At 45.2% G+C, this 22,077-nt stretch overlaps 1 protein-coding gene across 3 annotated transcripts in view; it reads right to left on the bottom strand.

Annotated features, from left to right (window-relative positions):
- Positions 1 to 18,280, bottom strand: part of ZNF76 (zinc finger protein 76) — a 38,115-nt gene extending 19,835 nt beyond the window's left edge. Inside the window, exons 1-3 of one of the 3 annotated variants that reach the window (XM_037052829.1) lie at positions 18,170 to 18,280; positions 14,187 to 14,300; positions 6,085 to 6,173 (exon numbers count right to left, since the gene is read on the bottom strand). The gene's annotated coding sequence lies outside the window, so the exon portion shown is untranslated. The remainder of the gene's footprint in view (positions 1 to 6,084; positions 6,174 to 14,186; positions 14,301 to 18,169) is intronic. The other 2 variants (XM_037052826.1, XM_037052827.1) reach the window with 2 other exon arrangements.
- Positions 18,281 to 22,077: the final 3,797 nt, after the last annotated feature.

The raw sequence follows: 22,077 nt of genomic DNA, 5'->3' as shown, positions 1-22,077 counted from the left end.
GGCAGGATATGTGCACGTCCCTGCAGATGTTGCTGCTTACAGCCAGAAGCAATACCAGCTGGGGCTTGGGCAGCCCCAAGGACTGAGAGGACCGATTTCTCACGCAACTTCAGCCCATCTGTGGCAGACTGGTTGAGATGCTCTAGCCTAGACCTGGCATCTCCACTGTCCATAAACATTTGCTGAATGGGCTAAGCTCCAGGGATGGCAACACTACTACCATCAACAGTCAACACTGCTGTAGAACTAACAACGTAGAGGCATTTTACCTGTAACTGCTCACAACGACCCTATTATCACCCTCACTTTACAATGGAGGAAATTAAAGCCCAAGACATAAGTAACTTGTTCAAGGTCACACAGCTAATAAGTGGGAGAGGAGGATTTGAATTCAGGCCATATGGCTCCTAAGTAATCTACTTTGCTCCCTCGTACAGAGGTTTTTAGTGGAGGGTTTATGAACCCTGAAGACACCTAAAAATAGTGTATAAGCTTGAGCAGTTTTCTGAAGAGGGGGAGCCCACGACTGTCAGCAGTCTTAAAGAGATTAAAGGTAAAGAACCTAAAGAACCTCTTGTCTCGAGTGTGAACTCTGACATCTGACAGATTTTCCTTGGCTTGCTAGGACCCACGCCAGAACCCCACCCCAGCCCAGGGCCCTGATAACTCTCCCGGGGTCCCAATCTCAGGAAGCTCTGGTGCTGGCCTCTTGGTCTGCCCCATGACCCTCAACTTTTGTTCTCTTTATCAGGGAGAGAACTTGTACTGGTAACCTATTTTGGGGCAATGGCATTGTGCCAGAAATAAGGAATCACGTGAGAGACCTATGTTGAAAGGGACTACTAAATGGCCCCAAACCTCCCTGGCTGAGCGCCACGATGCTGCAGCAACAGTGGTTTAATTTAGCTCACCTGGACCCTGTTGGGACTTTTTGAGGAAAATCTGTAGTGCGATTAAAAACACCAGCTCTGGCCCTGGCTGGTGTAGCTCAGTGGATTGAGCGCGGGCCTGTAAACTAAGGGATGGAGGTTTGATTCCCGGTCAGGGTACGTGCCTGGGTTTCGGGCCAGTTCCTGGCGGGGGGACACACGAGGTACAGCTGTACATTGATATTTCTCTCCCTCTCTCCTTCCCTCCCCTCTAAAGATTAAAAAAAAAGAAGAACACCAGCTCTGAAGTGAGACACCTGGATTCTGATCCAGGCTCTACCTCTTTGAAGCTGTGTATCCTTGGGCAAGTAACTGAACCTCTCTGAGCCTCAGATGGCATACCTAATAAAAGAACAGTGAAATCTTCACAAGTCGCTATAAGGATTAAATGATGTCACGTACGTCAGCATTCAGCAACGTTCTACATGGCACACAGGAAGTACTCCAGAAACATGGGCTCCAAGGAGGAGCGGATGGAAAAGAGCCTAAAGGGAAATGCTTTTGAAACAATGGGTATTTCTGAAATGTAGCCAAGAATAGTGGCAATAGCCCTGGACTGCTCTGCAGAATGGCTCCTAATCCTGATCCTCCCTCTCAGGACAGCTACCTCATCTGTAAAATGAAGCACTGGCCCACATGACCCTAAACTCCTTTCCATTGCTCATGCTAATTATATTTATCACATATACAGCCCTTAATATGTGTCAGCCACTGTTCAAAGCCCTTTACCTACATTAACTCTTTTCATCTTGAAAATAATCTTATGAGGATGCAGGTTCATTATCCCCATTTTACAGATGAGGCAACTGAGGCTTAGAGGTGGAGTAATTGGTCCAAGGTCACACAGCTAGCATGTGCTGAAGCTAGGATGCAAAGCCAGGCAGGTTGGCTCCATACCTCTCAGTACCTGGTATATTTCTTCCTTCTGCTAATCCACTGTGACACAATGTCAGCAACCAAAACACTCAAATATTGGTCCTTAAACCTTCATCTCACCCACTGCAACTTCAACTCAGTTCTTCTTGACCCCAGCACAATGGGAAGAGGGAAGGGCTGATGGCCACATCTCCTAGAACAACTGTTCTTAGACTCAGAGCAAAGACATTTCCAATCTTTCATATGTCCTTGCATCCAGGCTAAATACTCAATTTTTCTCCTTAAGCTTCATAATATATACTTTTTTAACAGCCCACTCTTGCTCTCTAACCTTTCCAATGTCCGAAGCCGCCTTCCAACGGGGCCTGACTGAGGGCAGTGAGAGGTGCTTCATGGCTGTGAGGCCTGTGCAAGTATCTGATTGCTGTTCTTCTCCCTTTCTTTCATCAAAAGATTTTCTCTGAACCCTCCAGGGCCGGTACTAGACTAACAGCAGTGAAGCTGACAGCATCTGAGAGCATGTCACTGCCTCAATGGTTGTGTCTGCGCAGCTCCCACCTGTACTTGACATTAGATTCCCACCTGTACTTGACATCTTAGATTTCTGACTCCCGTGGCTCTCTAAGAAAGGGTGAAAGGGGGAGCAGGGCAGCTGCTGTTTTCTGTAGGGGGTCTACCAGCTCCCCAACAGGGACCTGAGCTGGGTATAGGGAAGAGACAGACGGGAATGGGGGAGTGGGGGGAGGTAAGAGGCATGACAAAAGGTAGGGATGGAAACGGGGCACTCTGACTCTGACAGAAGTGGTAGTTAAGTCCAGTTTCTGTTTGTTGCATTTTTTAAAAAGATTGTATTTATTTTTAGAGAAAGAGGAAGGGGGGGAGAAAGAAAGAGAGAAATATCAACATGTGGTTGCCTCTCATGAGCCCCAGGCATATACCCTGACTGGGGACCTGGCCCACAACCCAAGCTTGTGCCCTGACTGGGAATTGAACCGGCAACCCTTTGGTTTTTGGGTCAGCACTCAATTTACTGAGCCACACCAGCCAGGGCTGTTGCATTTTTAAATGAACTTAACTCACTGTTGGCTCTGATGCAGGAAATAGCCCTATGGCTTCATAATACAGGGTGGGGCATAACTAGGTTTACAGCTGTACATACACAAAATATGGAGTTTATTCTTATATTATTACTTATTAATTTCCATACAAACTGTACACCTACTCTTTTAAAAATGTTTTTTATTGTTGTTCAATTACAGTTGGCCCCATTCTCCCCATTACTCTCCCCTGCCCGGTCCACTCCCCACCTTCCTCTGTCAATCCTGACCCCCCAACCCGTCTCTGTCCATGGGTTCTTATACATGTTCTTTAACTTGACCCTTCCCCTTCTTTCTCCTGCTATCCCCTTCCCCTTCCTCTCTGGCCACTGTCAGTTTGTTCTTTATTTCCATGTCTCTGGTTCTATGTTGCTTGCTTGTTTGCTTTGTTGAGTATGTAAATCAACTTTTGCCTCATGCTGTATAAAAGATTTCTCAATATAAAAACCTTTCCCAAAATAAATTATAGTTATTGTGGAGAAAAAACACTTAGAAAAACTTTTTAGATACTTTAAATCTTTAGGTCTCTCTACGAAACAAGGTATGCTTAAGTTGCCACCTCAAAGCAAACAAGGCGAGGACCTGGAAGACGGGAAACAGAAGAGCAGCCGTGTACCTGTGCCGCCCGCCCCCCTCGGTCTCCACTCCGCAGTGCAGACGCGTCCCGGCCCCCACGCGCACTGGGCTCTGCTCCACTACAGGCACCTGTTCACTCCTGCATCGTTTTCTGCCAACCAGGGCTCCCTGGGCATTCAGAACAGCCTTGCTGTACTCTGTCAGCCTGGAGGGCCCACTGTATTTTGAAGCCAAAAAGAAATAAACAGACTTGCTTGGAGAGAGAAAAATGTTCAACTTAGGGGGGAAAAATGACAATTTTCACTCAGAAAATTCCTCATTTGGGAGTGCAGAAAACTCCTCAGAGGACAAAGTGGCATCAGGTTGAGAGGAATAAAGTGGCAAATTGGAACCAGGGTTGTAAGAGCTGCAGTAAAATCATTCCGTGTTTTTGTTACAGAAAAAGACTTTGTTGCCCACACAAAACCCTAGTGAGACAGGCTTGGTTATGTGGGTTCACAAACACTAAAGGGAAAACAGGAAATTAACAGAAACTTGCGTTAACATAACACACGCACTTAAAACATCAGCTAAACACATCTTTCCAAAAAGGCCCACTGACGTTAAAAGCCCAACTCACTTTTTAGTATGGTTCCTACTTGGCTACTACAGTTTTATAGATTTGAATTAGTCATAGAAAATTAGGAGTAATTAGGCAAAGTGGACTATTTTCAATTTCAAAACAGCAGTGAAAATGCAGACACCTTTACTGTAGAACAGGATGCATTTAAACTAAAACAGGCAACTTAAAAAATCTAATTCTCAGCCATATGTTTAAGTGAATTTTAACACCTTAGTTTGTAAATACCCAATCATGGCTGAGTTTCAAAACCACCCTTTGTCTACGAAAAGAAAAGTCCAAAATAAAGGCATTTTGGAAGGGTTATCCTAAGGATTTGCTTTTACACCAACAAGCAAATCAGTACAAATGTGATGAAGTCAAACCTGACTGTTCCTGGAATTCAGCTTGGGGTTACCACTGGCTTAAGGGCTATTTGAAAATGAAACATTGGTCCTGACCAGTGTGGCTCAGTTGGTTGTGTGTCTTCCCTCAAAGCGAAAGGTCGAAAGGTCGCTGGTTTGATTCCCGTGGGTTGGGGCACATGACTTGGCTGCAGGTTAGATCCAAGGTCGGGGTGCACACGAGAGGCAACCGATAGATGTTTCTCTCGCGCGTAGATGTTTCGCTCCCTCTCTTTCCCTTCCTTTCCCTCTCTCTAAAAATAAAATAAATTAAATATTTTTTAAAAAATAAGAAAAGGAAACATTCTATCACAATTGGGACAGACTGGATCATCATAGTTTAGAAACATTACCCCGTGACAAAAAGGTTAGATTTACTTCATTAGTTCATTAAAATGGAACAATATCCAGATTCCAACAAGGAAGAGAAGGCAAAAGAGAAGCATAAGAAAATCAAGTCAAAAGAAGAGTTAGTTTAAAAAAACTAGGAGAAAATATTAAAGAAATAAAACATAAGACCTGACACTAAAAACGCATACAAATGTACACTGAAAATGGTTAAGATGATTGATTCTAAATTATGTGTATTTTGCCACAACTTTAAAAATTGGGTGAAAACAGTACATGCACATATAAACCTCTAGGAACAATATCAAATTCCCACTGGACAAATAAAGCTACAATATGAATTCAAAAGCAAAAAACACTAATAAAAAAAGTTCACTCTCATTAGTAATTAAAGAACAAGAAAGAGTAATCATGACAATATTCTACTTATTAAATTACTGAAAACCAAAGTAAAAGCATTACCACCCGATAAAGAGACGCCTGTTAGAACAGCCAAAACGCGAAACACTGACGCACCGAGTGCTCGCAAGTGTGTGGAGGAATGGCTGATTCACAGTTTGGTGGGACACAAAACAGCACAGCAAAACAGCGCCTTGGAAGACAGTCTGGCAATTCCTTACAAAGCTAATCATACTCTTCCCAAATGATCCAACAGTCCTACTCCTAGATATTTACCCAAATGAGTTGGAAACTTATGTTTACAGCAGCTTTTTCATAACTGCCGAAAACAGGAAGCAACCAAAATGTCCTTCAATAAACAAGCATCTATAGAGTGGAATATTATTCAGTGGTAAAAATAAATGAGCTATTAAGTCACAAAAAACCATGGAAGAACCTTAAGTGCATTTTGCTAAGTGAAAGGAGCCAATATGAAAAGGCTAGAGACGAGTTCAACTCTACGACATTCTGGAAAACACTAAACTAGAGACAGTCAAAATATCAGCGGTTGCCAAGAGTGCAGAAGGCAGAGAGGAGGGATGAACAGGTGGAGCACAAGACACTTCTGGGTGGTGAAACCACCTGTGACACTGTAATGCTGGACACCCGGCGTCATGCACTTGTCACTATCCACTGAATGCACAACACAAAGAGGGAACCCTAACGTAAACTGAGGGCTGTAGTTAATACTGATGTACTGATACTAGCTCATCGGCTGTAACAAATGCACCGCACTAATGCAAGATGCTAATATAGGCATACCTTGTATTACTGTGCTTCACAGATATTGCCATTTTTTAAAACAATTGAAGGTTTACTGAGTAAACATTAACAGGAGTGTGGAAGAAGTTGACTCCAACCCTCGTGGATGACTTTGAGGGGCTCAAGACTTCAGTGGAGGAAGTAGCTGCCGATGTGGTGGGAAGAGCAAGAGAACTGGAATTAGAAGTGGGCCTGACGATGTGACTGAACTGCTATAATCTCATGATCAAATTTTAACAGATAAGGAGTCTTATCGATGAACACAGAAAGTGGTTTCTTGAGCTGGAACCTACTCCCGGTGAAGACGCTGCAGAGACCGCTGAAGTAACAGAGGATCTAGAACGTTACACGAACTGCATTGGTAGAGCAGTGGCAGAGGGGGTTGACTTCAGTTCTGAAAGTCCTCCTGTGGGTGAAATGCTATTGAACAGCACTGCATGCGACAGAATCATTCGCGAAAGGAAGAGTCAACCACTGCTGCAAACGTCACTGGTGTCTTATTTTAAGAAATTGTCGCAGCCACCCCCTCATCAGTCAGCAGCCATCAACATCGAGGCAAAACCCTCTGCCAGCAAAAGGATTATGATTTACTGAAGGCTCAGATAATGGTTAGCATTTATTAGTTATATGTACTGTTTTTATTTAGACACAATGCTATTGCTCACTCAATAGACTGTAGCATAGTATAAACATAACTTTTGTATACAGAGAGAAACCAAAACATTCCCGAGACTTGCTTTATCAGGATACCTGCCTTATTGTGGTGGTCTGGAACTGAGCCTGAAGTGCTTTAAGATCTGCTTGTAACAGGGGAAGCTGGGAACGGGGAGTGTGGGGAAGTACATGGGAATACTCTGTATTTTGTTCAATTTCTCTGTAAATCTAAAACTGCTCTAAGGAACAAAGTCTAGTGTTAAAGAGAAATTCCAACTTCGGACGTTGGCAGAGGCAGGCAGGCACAACGGGCACCACTGGCGGCACCCGAGACCGCTCCCGCTCTCCAGAGGACTCTCCGTCGAGGCTTAACCCCAACGGGGAAGGTTCGGCATCTAAGATCTAACCACCTCATCTTCACAATTCACTCCACAAAAAGGATCCACAGAAAACAAGAGTTACTTGAAAACAGATGCTTGTTTAAATGTTTTCAATGAGAACCACAAACCATCTGGATTGATGGAGGAGGGTTAATTAACACATTAATGCTAAGTGAAAAAAGACATAAGGTTGAACATCTGAACAGTTCCAGCTCACAGAAACCTTAACTCCAAGTGAGACATGGTAGGAGAGGCCAAAAAGAAACGAACAGTTGTGCTGAAAGGAATGGTATAATCTTTAAAAAAATAAAATCACTGGAGTGAAGAGATAGCAGCCTCGAGCTGAGAGACAATTCTCCCGTGTCCACTAAACCCGTGAGAGCCTGGCTGCCAGCTGCTCTCTCTCAGGGTTTTGCTTTGGTCTCCCCACAGCCTTCCTGTCATGACCTGCTCGTCATCTCTCCATGGTACCGCAGAGAAAGAGATCTATCCTGCCTCTAATTCACGCCAGCCTGAGTGCTGAGGTTGGAAACTTCTTCCTCTGGAAATGTTCTTCCTTTCTTCTCCTCTAACCACTAGGGGCCCAGTTACCTCTTGGGGATGTATGTTTAAATGCAACAGTCTTCCAACGGGGCTGTTGTGCTTTGTGTGTCTTGTGGGACAGTGTCACAGTGGGGTTGTTATTCAGTATTTTACCTTGACCTCTGGGTAATGTATACATACTTTTTTTTTTATCTTGAGAGTATGTTTATGAAAGTTGGGGACTATGAAACAAGGAAGGACGTAAGATAGAAGCAGCAACAGGAGACTAGGCGGGGCTGCTTTAGCTCACTGGGGAGTCAGAGAACAGGGGCCTGCAGACAGGTTCGTGGGGTCAGCCTGGGACAAGCTGCCGCTGCCCATTGCTCCCCTGGTTGCAAACCTGGTAAGGACCTTTAGAGTTTAGAAGAAAGGCATGAGTGTGCTCCCAGGAGGGAGAGGGCACTATATACATGAACTCAAAGCAATGTCCATGACGCTGTAGGGAAAACAGGCAGAGTCACACGTTGCTCCCGGGGGTACACACTGGTGCAAGCCCTCCGTGGGGCAACTGCCCAGTATCAATCAAAATTACCAATGTACATACCAGCAATGTCATATCTAGTCTACAGGTAGACACACGTGTGCAACACGATATGTGTCCAAGGCTATTCATGGCAACTTTGTATGCAAAAATCGGAAAAATTAGAAATAGCAAAAATGTCAATCAGTATAGAACTTCCTCGCTATGTAGACATAAATAAATGAGGAAGCTCCTTACAGACTTATATGAAAAACTCTAAAATACAAGGTGGGGCAAGGGTAAGTTTACTGTTTTGAGTACACAAAACACAGAGTTTATTCTTGTATTATTTACTAACTAATGTATTATTTTCCATACAAACAACTGTAAACCTACCTTTGCCCCACTCTGTATATTAAATAAAAATGGCAGGGTACAAAACAATGCCTTCGGTATGCTGCCATGGGCATAAAACGTCTGTGGGAAGATAGTTAAGAAATTACTAACCAGCCCTGGCTGGTGTGACCAGTGGATTGAGTGCTGGCCTTCGAACTAAAGGGCTGCCTGCTCAGTTCCCAGTCGGGGCACACACCTGGGCTGTGGGCCAGGTCCTGAGTGGGGGGACACGCAAGAGGCAACCATACACTGACGTTTCTCTCCCTCTTTCTCCTTCCCTTCCCCACTCTCTAAAAATAAATACAACCTAAAAAAGAAATTACTAACCAGGGTTGCCTGTGGAAGGATAACTGAATGATGAGGGCAAAATGATAGAAGGGTGAACTTCCAGCCAAGATGGAGGCATAGGTAGACACACTGTGCCTCCTTGCACAACCAAAAGAAGGACAACAACAATTTAGAAACAAAAAACAACCAGAACTGACAGAAAATTGAACTGTTTGGAAGTCCAACAACCAAGGAGTTAAAGAAGAAACATCCATCCAGACGGGTAAGAGAAGCAGAGTCGGGCAGCCGGGTGGAGAGGACTCGTGGCCAGGCGGCAGTGGTGGCTCGTAGACGGGGGTGCGCAAGGTGGTGGATTGTGGAATGGGGTGCTCGAGGCAGCAGCTAGTGGAGCCAGTGGTCCCACATTCGCACAGATATACCAGGAGAAACTACTGGGAAGAAAGACAGATCTCGTGGCCCAGAGCTCCAGCTCCTGAAAAATGAAAACTCAAACTGCTCTTTGAAAATACCTGTGGGGGCTGAGGCGGCAGCAGGAGAGACTCCCAACCTCACAGGAGAGTTTGTTGAAGAGACCCATAGGGTTGTAGAACAAACACAAGCCCACCACCAGGAATCAGCACCAGAAGGGCCCACTTTGATTGTGGGAAGTGGGGGAAGTGACCGAAAGCCAGCAGAAAGCAGAGCAAGCACCACTGTTCCCTCTTAGACCTCTTCCCCACATACAGTGTCTCAACCCAGCAACAGGGGTTGCCCCTCCCCAGTGAATACCTAAGGCTCCACCCCTCACTACAGAACAAGTACATCAAGACAAAAAAAAAAAGGCCCAAATCAAAGCTCCAGAAAAAATACAACTAAAGTGACCAAGAGATAGCCAACCTATCAGATGCACAGTTCAAAACACTGGTAATTAGGATGCTCACAGAACTGGTTAAATTTGGTCACAAATTAGATGAAAAAATGAAGGCTACACTAAATAAAATGAAACAAAATGCACAGGAAACCAATTGTGATGAAAAGAAAACTGAGACTCAAATCAATGGAGTGGACCAGAAGGAAGAAAGAAACAACCAAACAGAAAAGAATGAAGAAACAAGTATGCAAAAAATGATGAGAGGCTTAGGAACCTCCAGGACATCTTCAAACATTCCAATATCTGGATTATAGGGGTACCTGAAGGAGAAGAGGAAGAGCAACAAACTGAAAACTTATTTGAATAAATAATGAAGAACTTCCCCAATCTGGCAAAGGAAATAGACTTCCAGGAAGTCCAGGAAGCTCAGTAGGTAGGTAAGAAGTCCCAAAGAAGGTGGACCCAAGGAGGAACACACCAAGGCACATCATTATTACATTAACCAAGGTTAAAATGAAGGAGAGAATCCTAGAAGCAGCAAGAGATGAGGGGACAGTCACCTACAAAAGAGTTCCCATCAGAATGTCAGCTGATTTCTCAAAAGAGACCTTACAGGCAAGAAGGGGCTGGAAAGAAGTATTCCAAGTCATGAAATCCAAAGACCTACATCTAAGGTTGCTCTATCCAGCAAAGCTTTCATTTACAATGGAAGGGCAGGTAAAGTGCTTCTCAGATAAGGTCAAATTCAAGGAGTTCATCATCACCAAGCCCTTATTATATGAAATGTTAAAGGGACTTATCTAAGAAAAAGAAGATGAAAAATATGAACAGTGAAAGGACAGCAAACTCACAGTTATTAACAACCACACCTCAAACAAAAACAAACTAAGAGGACAGCTAGGTCAGGAGCAGAACCATAGAAATGAAGAACACATGGAGGGTTAGCAACAGGGGAGTGGGAGGAGGAGAAGGGGGGAGAAGGTACAGAGAATAAGTAGCATAGACAGTAGGTAGAAAATAGACAGGGGGCAGGGCAAGAATAGTATGGGAAATGTAGAAGCTAAAGAACTTGTGACACGTGGACATAAACTAAAGAAGGGGAATGGTGGGGGAGGGGTGTGCAGGGTAGAGGGGATGAAGGGGGAATGCGACAACTGTAATGGCATAATCAATAAAGTATTTTAAAGAGAGGGAAAAAAAGAAAAAATTAAACCCTCATGAATGCATTACGTATGTGAAATAAACAAAAATAAATGAATAAAAAAGTCTAAAAGCATGCTCTGTACTCTTTTCGTTGGCTATAGGAATATTTATGATTCTCCGCTAGTGAGGTATGGCTAGTTCAGTGCTGACAGGATGGATCCCACGATGTTACAGGTTTGCAGCAAAACCACACCTGGAAACTTAGCTTCACAATTTATGGATGCCACTCTGGAGTATCATCTGGAAAGCTGATCAAGCTGAGCATGAGGTAACAGCAAATCTGTATGGGACCTGAGGCCATACTGGTTTCACCACATGTCCTGAGCAGGGATGTGGTGAAGCCAGCGGGGGTCTGTCTGGAGTGGTGACTAAGCAGGGGCTGCCTTCCTCCTAGATATTTTAAAGATCCCAGGACAGACTGTCCTAGATTAAGAGATTGATCTCAGACCAAGAGAACTCTGGGCTCAGGTACGCCTGCCACACCCGCCACATCTAAGCCTCAGGTCAGTTCTACAATCTCAAGGAGCCTCTCAGTTCCTTGATTCTCATCTTAAATGTATGGGTCTCATGCTTTATCAAAACCTCAGAGAACTTCCAACAAATAAAGGGCTATGCAGCAAGAAACACTACCAAGCACAAAAGTTGTACCCGGGCTTCTTGCAGATGAAGCATGTACTGAGGGCAAGCCTGGGGGGTGCTGACCCAGAGGCACTAGAAGAAGCACTCTGGCTTCCAGCCTGAGGCTTTGAATGTCACAGCCAACAGCGCAGTTCTTTTTAGTTCTGAACTACACTTCCACCAGGAAAACAAAGACAACTAACTGCAGAGCATTTGTGAGATCCTCACATTTCTACTCCTTTATTGACAGTGGCCAGGGCAAGATGCATCTCAGGTTTTGTCTGCTTAATGCCACCAGTTAAGACAATGGCTTCAGCTGCACTTGGATTTGTGTCTCAGTCTTGTTTAGCTGGTCAGACACTCTCTTTACAATATAAATATCAAGAGATAAATGACACAGGGTAAACACAGTGGAGCGACCGTCCTTCCAGATGCTTTGAGATTAATGAGCCACGATACGTCTTCCTTAAATTTGACTCTTTGGGGTGGGGCAGGGGGAATAACACACTCCTTCTTTCTGTTATACTGCTTGTAATTTCAGTTCCTGGAGAGCATGAATTTCAAGTTAATCAGCACCTAACAAAGAATGTACCCACAGATACTAAATGAATAATACTATTAGGTCACATAGCTAACTGAGCTTTTTAGCTCAAAGTTGAATCCTAAATTAGCTCCACTTATTGTGAACTAAATGTAATTGTAACTCCTGAGACCAGAGTTGAACCTTTTCCATCTACTGCAGAACTCTGAGCTCCTTAAGAGGAGTTCCTAACAGAGGAGTAAATGTTGAATGAAAGAACGGAGGAAAGGAACCGAGTCCCACCACCCCAACGCTCCCCCAGTGCCATTTAGGATGACCACTTTTTCCTTAATTGAAATACCACCTTGCCTCAGCTCTGACACCCATATTCATAGTTTTCTCATAGACCCAGGTCAATAACAAGATTTCCATGGTTAATGTCACACCAGATCAACAGACTCCAGCCTGTCCCCTCTGCACTTAGCAGTGAAGTTACATCAGGCAGCTTGAAAGCAGGGATGCATCTTCTCCGGGATCACACACATGGGCCCAGCACAGTGCCCAGTACATGACAGGCAGCCTCTGTGTTTTACTTTTGTGAAGGAAAAATCCTAACACCAATGCTGTCACCCTGTGTAGAGCTCAGCAATTCCCAAAATAATTTCAGATACACAAGATGTATTATCTTCTTTAAGTACTAACTCATCAACCCTCACAAGGCGAGGGGCTAAGGCACCTCAGGTCTCATCTAAACAGTCATTTTGCAGATAAAGATACAGAGGCCACAGCTGCCAGAGGAGTCCCAAAGGATCACACAGCTACACGGTGGCGGAGCCAGGCCTCACACTCACACCTCCAGTGTTCCCGGCCATACCCCGTCTTACCCAGTAATGGTGTTCTTTCAGTTCCCAAAAGGGCAGTTTACTAACGTCTACCAGACTTCTAGATTCAACTGCTTACTCAATATCGCAACATTCAAAAAATCTCAAACTTGACATATTTAAAAGTGAATTCCTTATCTCCCCCTTCTCACTACCCTCCCCTCTTTCAGACTCCCAAATTTTACTAAATGAGAACTCCATCCTTCAGTTGCTCAGGTCAAAAATGGGGGAGCTACCCTTAACTTCTCTATTTACAATATTTCACATGCTACACCCAATCAATCAGCAATTCCATTGGCTCCTTTTTCAAAATACAGGGTGGGGCAAAAGTTTACAGTTGTGACTACACGAAACACAGTTTCTTCTTGTATTATTATTATTATTGTATTATTTTTCCATAGGAACAGCTGTGAACCTTTCACCCCACCCTGCATATCCAGAATCCAACCACTTCTCACTTGTCTACTGCTTTCCTCAGGGCCCGAGCCACCGCCTTCTCCTGCCTGCACTGCGGAGGCAAGCCTCCCAACCAGCTTCCCTGCGCCACTCTCAGGCCCTACAATTTTCAGCACAGCAGCCAGGATGATCCATTACATCAGTTCACACCACTTACCTGCCTAGAACCCTCCAATGGCTCCCGTCTCACACACAATTCCCACTAAAATTCAGTGCTTATGATGTCCAGCACGAGCTGCCACCGATCCATTCTCATTCCTCCAACTCCAGCTGTTTCCTCTCTTACTCTGTTGCGGCCATACTGGCTGGAATCCTCGTGTTCCTCAAACACACGAGGCAACCTCCTGCCTCAGGACCTTTCTACTTGCTGTTCCCACTGACTGGAATACATTTCCTCCACACATACACTCGGCTTACCCCTTAACTCCATTCAGGTCTTTGCTCAAATGTTACCTTTTTAGCGAGACCTTCCTTGACCATCGTATTTAAAATTAAATACTCTGGCTCCTGGTATTCTCTATTTCCCTTCTCTGCTTAACTTTCTCAATATATACTTTCCTTATTTGTTTACTGTAGGTCTCTCCCTCATCCACTCCCCAAAAGGTGAGCTCCTTAAGTTTTACTGGAACTTTGTTTTATTCATTGCTCTATCCTCAATTGCTAGAAAAGTACCTGGCCCTAACAGATATTCACTAGACATGTGTGGAATGGATGAGTACATGAACGAAACTCCGTACCTTTAGGGTCTTCCAGTAATCTAACCGCCTGAGGCCAGAAGAAGAACCTAATTGAGTTCTGCACTCCCTCTCACCTCCCCTGCTGCCTCACCTTCCCAGGTGCAGGCTGGTCCTTTACCACCAGAAAACATACCTGGGCTGGAAGCAGGGAAGGACCAGAGCCACAGGTGCCTGTTGCCAGGATGTTACAATTTCCAGGCTACCAGGAACAGAATTCTCCAGGGTGCCAATTTTTGTATTTAGTATCCTGCTGTGTCACAAACAGAAGAGGTCAAAGATAGGCCGGGACTAAATGCACCACTAACCTACATAACGGTACTGACTCAGCAACGGCAGCTCATTTACTTTGAGGTGTTGCCCAAGAAACTCAGCTAAACTCTCCCTTGTTCATCTAGCTGTTTTTTATAATTTTATTATAAATTTCACACATTCACAAAAGTAGAAAGAACAGTATAATGAAACCCAAGAACCCATTACTCAACTTCAACAATCGCCAACATTTTGTCAGTTTGGTTTCCTCTATTCTGCGTGTGCGACCCCCACTAAATGTTGCATCTAGCTGTTTTTTGAGAACTGGTCTACATATGACAAACCCTGACCTTAGAACCACTGTATTCTAGCAACTATGTCAACCAACTGCTCATCTTACCAGAAATACAGTGAAAACAAGCACTTACACCATTCCCTCACTAGAGCAATGACTGAAAAAAAAAAGGTGTCTAATCTCCAGACTGTTAAAATCAAGGGACTTGTCCATTGTCACCTGTGGAAGGATTTGGGGAGAGGGTCGTTGTGGCTACAAAATGAAAGTCTATGTAAGCTGTTTTCACTTGTTTGTACCACTGCAAAATTTCTGAATGTGTTCCTTCAGGCCTTTAAGTCTTTACTGACTACCTGCTAAATATGAAGGTCAGGATTAAGATGGTAAGGTAAAGAAAACCCAGTCTCTATTCTCAAAGAAATCACACTGGAAGCTGGGAGGTGAGAGTGAGGAGAGTGCACAAATATCAAAGACACGAGGCAGAATATGCACTGTGTCCTAAGAAAGATTAAATAAGCCTAATGCAAAAACTCCTTTTAAAAAATAAATCCACCTACTTTATAGACCCCAGGATTTACCCCTTCCTTAACTCTAGTTTTGCCCTTTGCTTTATTTATTGCTGTAGAGTCAGTAAGTACATTACAGGAGACCTGGGAACTCAGTGACCCGCAGAACAGACTTTTAGACAGGGATCCTTAAGGTCACATTTTGCTACTCACCATCCAGTCTTCCGGTGGGAGAGCATGGGTGGGAGGGCATTAGGAAAGCGCTCCCTGGGCTTGCAGAACAATGGAGCTAATTCAATGCAGGCAGAAGCTGACACTCAAAGCATTCTACCCTGAGGGCATATACAGCAACCAGTTCCATAAACAAGACAGGATCCCTGGGAGTGGGTCAAGGAGACAAGGCTTGACTTATTGAGAAGAATTTCTAAGGCCTCTTATTGCTACCTAAAGGACTGTGATCTTGGTGATCTATTATCAGAACTTTCCAGGAAAAATCTTTGTCTTTGGACAAGACAAAGAAACCAACGGTTTGGACAGTGCTATGTGTGAAGGAAGGAGAGCTGAGTGGTAGGGGTGTTCATGTGGTCCTGGGTTAGATGCACAGGACAGTGGAAGAAGGGCAGAGTTGGGAAGGGAGGGAGGTTTACATTGTAACCCATGTCATCAAGATTGGTGAGGTGAGAATGGCTGGGAGAAAAATAAGAGGAAGGCAGGAAAAAGGCACTGAGAAGTGATGGACACAAGGGGAAAGGTGAATGATTCCAGTTTGAAAAGGACATCACTAATGAAAATGAGGAAAATATCATGAGATCCGGGAATCTGAGGCAGGGTCTCACAGCATGTTGGACAGGGTATAAAAAAGAGGATCTTAGGATGGGAGGGTGTGTATTTTCTAGCTGTGAAGGGGGTCACTATAGGTAAGTTTTGGGTAACAGGACATGGCTGAGGATGGTAGAAGGGAGGCAGCTAGAACACTGAGAAGAGACTGAAAATAGCAAGACATCACATGAGTCAAGACTGCTGGACAAGAAGGCTTTAGAAGATATGCATTGTGGCCCTGGCTGGTGTAGTTCATTAGACTGAGTGCGGGCCTTTGAACCAAAGGGTCACTGGTTTGATTCCCAGTCAGGGCATATGCTTGGGTTATGGGCCAGGTCCCCAGTAGGGAGCGTGTGAAAGGCAACCACACACTGATTTTTCTCTCCCACTCTCTCTAAAAGTAAATAAAATCCTTAAAAAAAGAATATATGAATTCCTGTGGGTAAGGAACTTAACAGGATGCGAAGACCTGGGCTAAAGTGCCAATGAGGTGTGAGACATCTTAGGGTGAGACAGCGGAGGGCTGGGGGCTCCAAGCACTTGTAGGGTGAGATGGTGTCTGGACAAGGAATGAGGAGAGTATTAAAGATGTCTCAGGGCATATGGGGTCAAAAGTCATGAACAACGCGGGGGTAACAGAAACCTTGGGGTTTGTGGGATGAGTTGATGTTGGGCTTAGAAATTATTAGAAAATAAAAAACAAGAGGCTGATGGTGACCTACAAAACTACGTAGGTTTGAGGCAAAAGAGGTAATGGAACAAGTGAGTTTTGAAGAATGAGTTCAAATCCCAGCTGTCGTACTCATTTGTGTGAGTCTCAGGTTCTTCATTTGTTTAAAGCCAACCCAAAACAAACAAAAATGGAAGATGGTGGCGGAGGTAATAACCACCACCTCTTGAGGTTGCTGAAAGGTAAATGTGGACCAGGCAAGGTGTCAAATGCTTTGCATGCATTATCTCAGGCACTACTATTATTCTTACCTAGCAGAGTTGGCGAGTGAGGTTTCAGCGAGGCTAAATGGTACGCCTGAGGTGCCATGGCTGAGGGAAGGGCTACAGTCACACTAGAACCCAGGTCTCTTATCACAAAAATGACTGGAGCTGAAGCACTCTGCTACCCTGCTCCACAAACATGTTAACTGACGGGGCCTGATCAAGGGAAATGGGTATGGACTATCAAGAGTGTAGGGGCTCATAGGAGTGAGAGAATAAGGTTCATTAATCAAATGGACCCTGGGGTGAGGTTCTAAGAGTAAGCTCCTAGGGAGGGACACAAAAATGATTGGACTGCAAACAAATATCATGTTAACTGAGAACTGCAGAATTTCATAGCTGGAAGCAAACTTTGAGATCCTTTAACCCAACCTTATTACAATACAGACGAGAAACTGACATCCAGAGTGAGGAAGGGGCTTCTCCCAGTTCCCCACAGCACAACTGTGGCAGAGCTAGAGACTTGAAACTGGGCCCACACACTCAACCCAGAATAGTTGAATGCCTTCAACTATGACTATTTAACATTCACCTCCATATCTTCCTGGGCACCGGCATGGTGCTAGGGCACTTTTAAATCATGTGCTGATTTACACTGGGAGGTTGGGGTACAGAGGGATGTCAGTGGGGATGACTTTAGGATTAAGGAGGAACAAGGAATGAGCACCATGAGGTAACAGGGTAAAGAAAGGATGATCAGATATCAAGGGTTCGTGGAAGATGACTGGGTGGGAAACTACTGGAGTACGGCTTAAGAGTCACCAAGTTTGTGGGGGAGCATAGCAGAATTGGATGGGTTACTGGACCAGTGTGGGTCACTGAAAATGTTTGCGGTCATCGAGGAAGGGCGTGGGGATCTCGGGTCGGGAGTCACTGAGGGATTCACTGAGTTGGTGGGGTCCCTGGGCAGTGCTGGGGAAATATCTGGGTTGTCAGAGTCAATGATTAAGGACTGAGGGTTACCGGGTGAGGTCTTAAGGTCAGTTGGTGGGGTGTGGGGTGACGGAGGGGGAGGCGGGCGCAGTCACCGAGTAAGGTGTGGGAGTCGTGGTATATGAGCCGCATGGCAGAATAGAGGGGAGGGATGAGGGTCAGGATCCGGGGTGGGGGAAGGGTCAACCCGCCATCTAGCGGCCCGGACGCCGGGCTAGCGCCAGAGAAGGGTGGGCACGATGGACTTGGGACCTTCTCGGGGCCCTGCGCCCGCCCGGATTCCCACCTGGGCACGGTGGACCCGCACTTCCCAGAGCCACCAACCTGACAGCCCCCGAGGGCGACTCCGCCGACAGACCGCCATGCACCGGGCCCAGCTACCAGCACCGGCCCCGCAACCCGCCTGCGCCATACCCACCCCGCCCGCCTGTGCGCAGCTTGCCTCGCGCGATATCCAGGTTCCAGGGCCACCGCACTTTCCTCTCCTCTTGGCGCGCCTCTACTGGGCCCCGGAACCCGTATACAAAACACAGGGTATGCTCCACCCCAGACCCCCAGGCTCCGCGGCCGCCGTCCTATTTATCCTGGTTCCCGGGCCCCTGGAGCACGGCTTGCCCTTTGCAATCCCCGCCCCCGACCGGGGTGACGCAAGGCCCGCGAGGCCGAGCGCCTGGGGAGGGCGTGATGACGCCACGACGCCTCGATCAGGGTCTGGACTGGCATGCGGGCCAGGTCGTTGCTATAGCAATGAGGAATGTCCACTTGCCCTGCTGAGGAAGTCGGTACCCCTGAGACCTGAGTGGGGACGAGCCCGAGGCCCCGAGGGCTCCGTGCTGTTTCCTCGGTGGCCTGCAGGGTAGCAGGTGCGCTTCAGGAGACCGGAAGGGCAAGAGGGGCAGTCAGTGAGGGAAGCGGTGTCTGTGGGTCCCATTACCCGCAACGGGTGCCACGGACCCAGTCCTCCGGGCTCAGAGCCCCAGGCATCCTCCTGCACCTTACCGTCCCGAAGCGCTTTACAGTGCACAATCCGCAGGCCTCCGGTGGTGGGGGGGTGCGCGTGTAAGAGGCAAACACATGTTAATGTTCCTCTCTCCCTCCCCTCTCTCTAAAAATAAATAAAATATTTAAAGAGTAATAAGGAAATAAAGAGGCATTAGATAAGTAACTGATAATGCTTGCCCGTGAGGAGAAGAATTGGGTGCCTGGAAGAGTGAGGTGAGAAACTTCCCTCACTGTCTTTTTAGACTTTAACTCGTTTCTTCTGTGTCCCTCACTCCCTTACAGCCCAAAATAATTTAACGTGAAAGAATTTGAAAGAAGTGTTCTGATGATTTGTAAATGTTTCTACATTTACAAAGTACTGGATTTAGGGCTCATGGCGGCTACACATGCCACTAGGGGCACTCATCCCCTATTCCTCTCCTTCCCTGTCTGAAGAGCTTAACCAGAAGCCCTCCCCTTCGATTTTAATTTTTTAATTAATTTTAGAGAGAGGGGAATGAGAGGGAGAGAAACATCAATTGGTTGCCTTCTGTACACACCCCCACCTGGGACTGAACCTGCAACCCAGGCATGTGCCCTGACTGGGAATCAAACTGGCAAACTTTCAGTTTGCAGAACAAGGGCCAACCAACCGAGCCACAAGGGCTGGTGCTCCCCTTCAATTCTAGACGTTCCCTCTTCCCCATCTTTGTTTTGTCTCAGCATTTCCAGAATCGGGACTGGGGCCAGAGTTCTTATCAGGTTCTCAGTTTTGGTGGGCAGGGAGTGACAATCGATGGCCCATTTTTATGGTTAATAATTACTCCTTTATATATCTCTTGTCATAGAAGTAAACAGTCAGAAAAAAAAGAAAGAGAAACACCCTGCCCACTATGGTGGAGATTTAGCAAGTCGTTTTACATAGCTATGGAGAGGGGAAAAGTAGCTTGTCCTGTAGCATCAACTACTCATTAGAAATAGAGCAGGGAATAGGATTCAGGTTGTCCTAGTTTGTTGCCCCACCACCTTTTTCCATAATAAAAAATGCATCTGTCCTTTCTCACATTTCTTGCAGAATCTAATGTGATTGATTGGCTAATCACCTCTTCCATCACTCAGTTAACAAAAATTCTGGGAAACCAGTGTCTGAATTTGAAGCAGTAAGATTCTGATAGTGGGTAGTTTCAGGCACTCAAGAGAACTGGTGAGGAAAACACTTTGAAGATCATTTCTAGCAGCTTCTGTTCTGCCTTTACAGCCCCACCCCTGCAATATACCATATGGGCTAGTAGTCTTAAGGCATTTTTTAAAAATGGACTCCATAAAAGAATTTTAAAGAGCTATGTACCCTATTATTCATTTTGATATCTACATTTCTTTTTTTAAAAGATTTTAATTATTTATTACTACGGCGGGGGGGGGGAGAGAAAGAGAGGGAGAGAAACGCTAATGTATGAGAATCAAACTGTTACCTGTCGTACTTACCCTGGGACCAAAACCACAACCCAGGCACGTGCCCTGACTGGGAATCAAACTGGTGACCTTTCAGTTCACAGTCTGGCACTCAATCCACTGAGCCACAACAGCCAGGGCATTAACAAGTTTTCTGAATTGAACTGTCCTAGTTATTACTAGTATACAACTTACTAAACATCATAAACATATTACATCTTTTTAAACTTATGAAACCTAAAAAGTACAATTTTAATTGAAAATGTATCTCAGTGAGAAATACAGTGCTTCTCCTCAATTAGTTCAGGTATTCATGGATGAATATTACCTAATGGTAATATTCTGTTTTTTTATTTTCATAGATATAAGTGCTAAGAAGCCTTGTTTACATAGTAATTGGAAAAGTAAGAGATTTGTTGTAATGACATTCCTCTAGTCTTTGAACTGCTCCTAAATCATATGCCAGCAATCACAAAGTGTCCTGTTACCAAATACTCTTATCAAGAACTGTCAATAGAATATTCCTTTAATTTTATTAAAAGCAAAGAATTGGAAACCACTGAACCTGTGAAAAGATTTGTTGCCTGTTTCATTCAAGTCTCACAGTCTCACAGATTATTATCTTTTATTATTACCTTTTCACTCAGAAGCACCTAGTTGAATCAGATACTGATTTTCATCTTGCCACCACTATTTCTATTATCGTCCATGTAGTGCAGATTTATTTCAGTGTGGAAAATACCTGCCATTTGTGGGATTAGCAGAACCAGTCTTTATTTCAACCTCTATGGTATAAATTACCTGTATGGTAATCAGCCAAGTCAGAATTGCTTTCAAGTCAGAATTTAAAGGAAAAAGTTTGACTTCCTCCAAGACGGAGGCATAGGTGGAAACACTGTGCCTTCTCCCACAACCAAGTTTGAATACGACAAAGGTTTAGTAAACAAAGACGCAGCCAAAGAACAGAAAACTGAACTATACAGAAGTCCGACAACAACGAACCATTCAACCGGGACTGGTAAGAGGGGCAGAGCCAGCAGCAGAGCAGGGTCGGGCAGGAGGGATTCCCTCGACCAAGGCGACCCAGGCACGCAGGCAGCCGAGGTAGCATCTTGGACCCAGTGAGGGTGCGGGACAGGCTGACGGAAGTTGCACATTCGCGCACAGTGGAATGGACAGCGCGGCCCTGGCAGCGGGAGGTGGCAGAGGGGACCACCATTGCTTTCCTTTGACCCTGCCCCCACATACAGCGTCACAACTCAGCGACTGAGTTGCCCTGCCCTGGTGAACACCTAGGGCTCAGCTCCTCATACGTAACAGGCCATGAACAGACCAAAACATTATGGCTCAAGAAGAACTCAAAGCCCCAGAGCCGATAACTCTAAGCGAAAAAGAAATAGTGAACCTCTCAGGTGCACAGTTCAAAATACTGGTGATCAGGATGCTCACAGAACTGGTTGATTATAGTCACAAATTAGAGGAACATATGGAGGCTAAACTAATTGAAATGAAGGGAAATGCACAGGAAACCAACAGTGATGGAAAGGAAACTGGGACTCAAATCAAGGGAGTGAACCAGGAGGAAGAACGAAACATCCAACCAGAAAAGAATAAAGAAAAAAGAATTCAAAAAAATGAGGAGAGGCTTAGGAACCTCCAGGACATCTTTAAACATTCCAACATCTGAATTTTAGGGGTACCCGAAGGGGAAAAGTAACAGTCACGAGTGGAAAACATATTTGAACAAATAATAAAGGAGAACTTACCCAGTCTGGCAAAGGAAATAGACTTCCAGGAAA

This window comes from Sturnira hondurensis, unplaced genomic scaffold (assembly GCF_014824575.4).
Source record: "Sturnira hondurensis isolate 20B ecotype Veracruz unplaced genomic scaffold, ASM1482457v3 Scaffold0007578, whole genome shotgun sequence".
NCBI lineage: Eukaryota > Metazoa > Chordata > Mammalia > Chiroptera > Phyllostomidae > Sturnira > Sturnira hondurensis.
The sequence above is the reverse complement of the archived record's forward strand: the minus strand, read 5'-3'. Positions and strand labels throughout refer to the sequence as shown.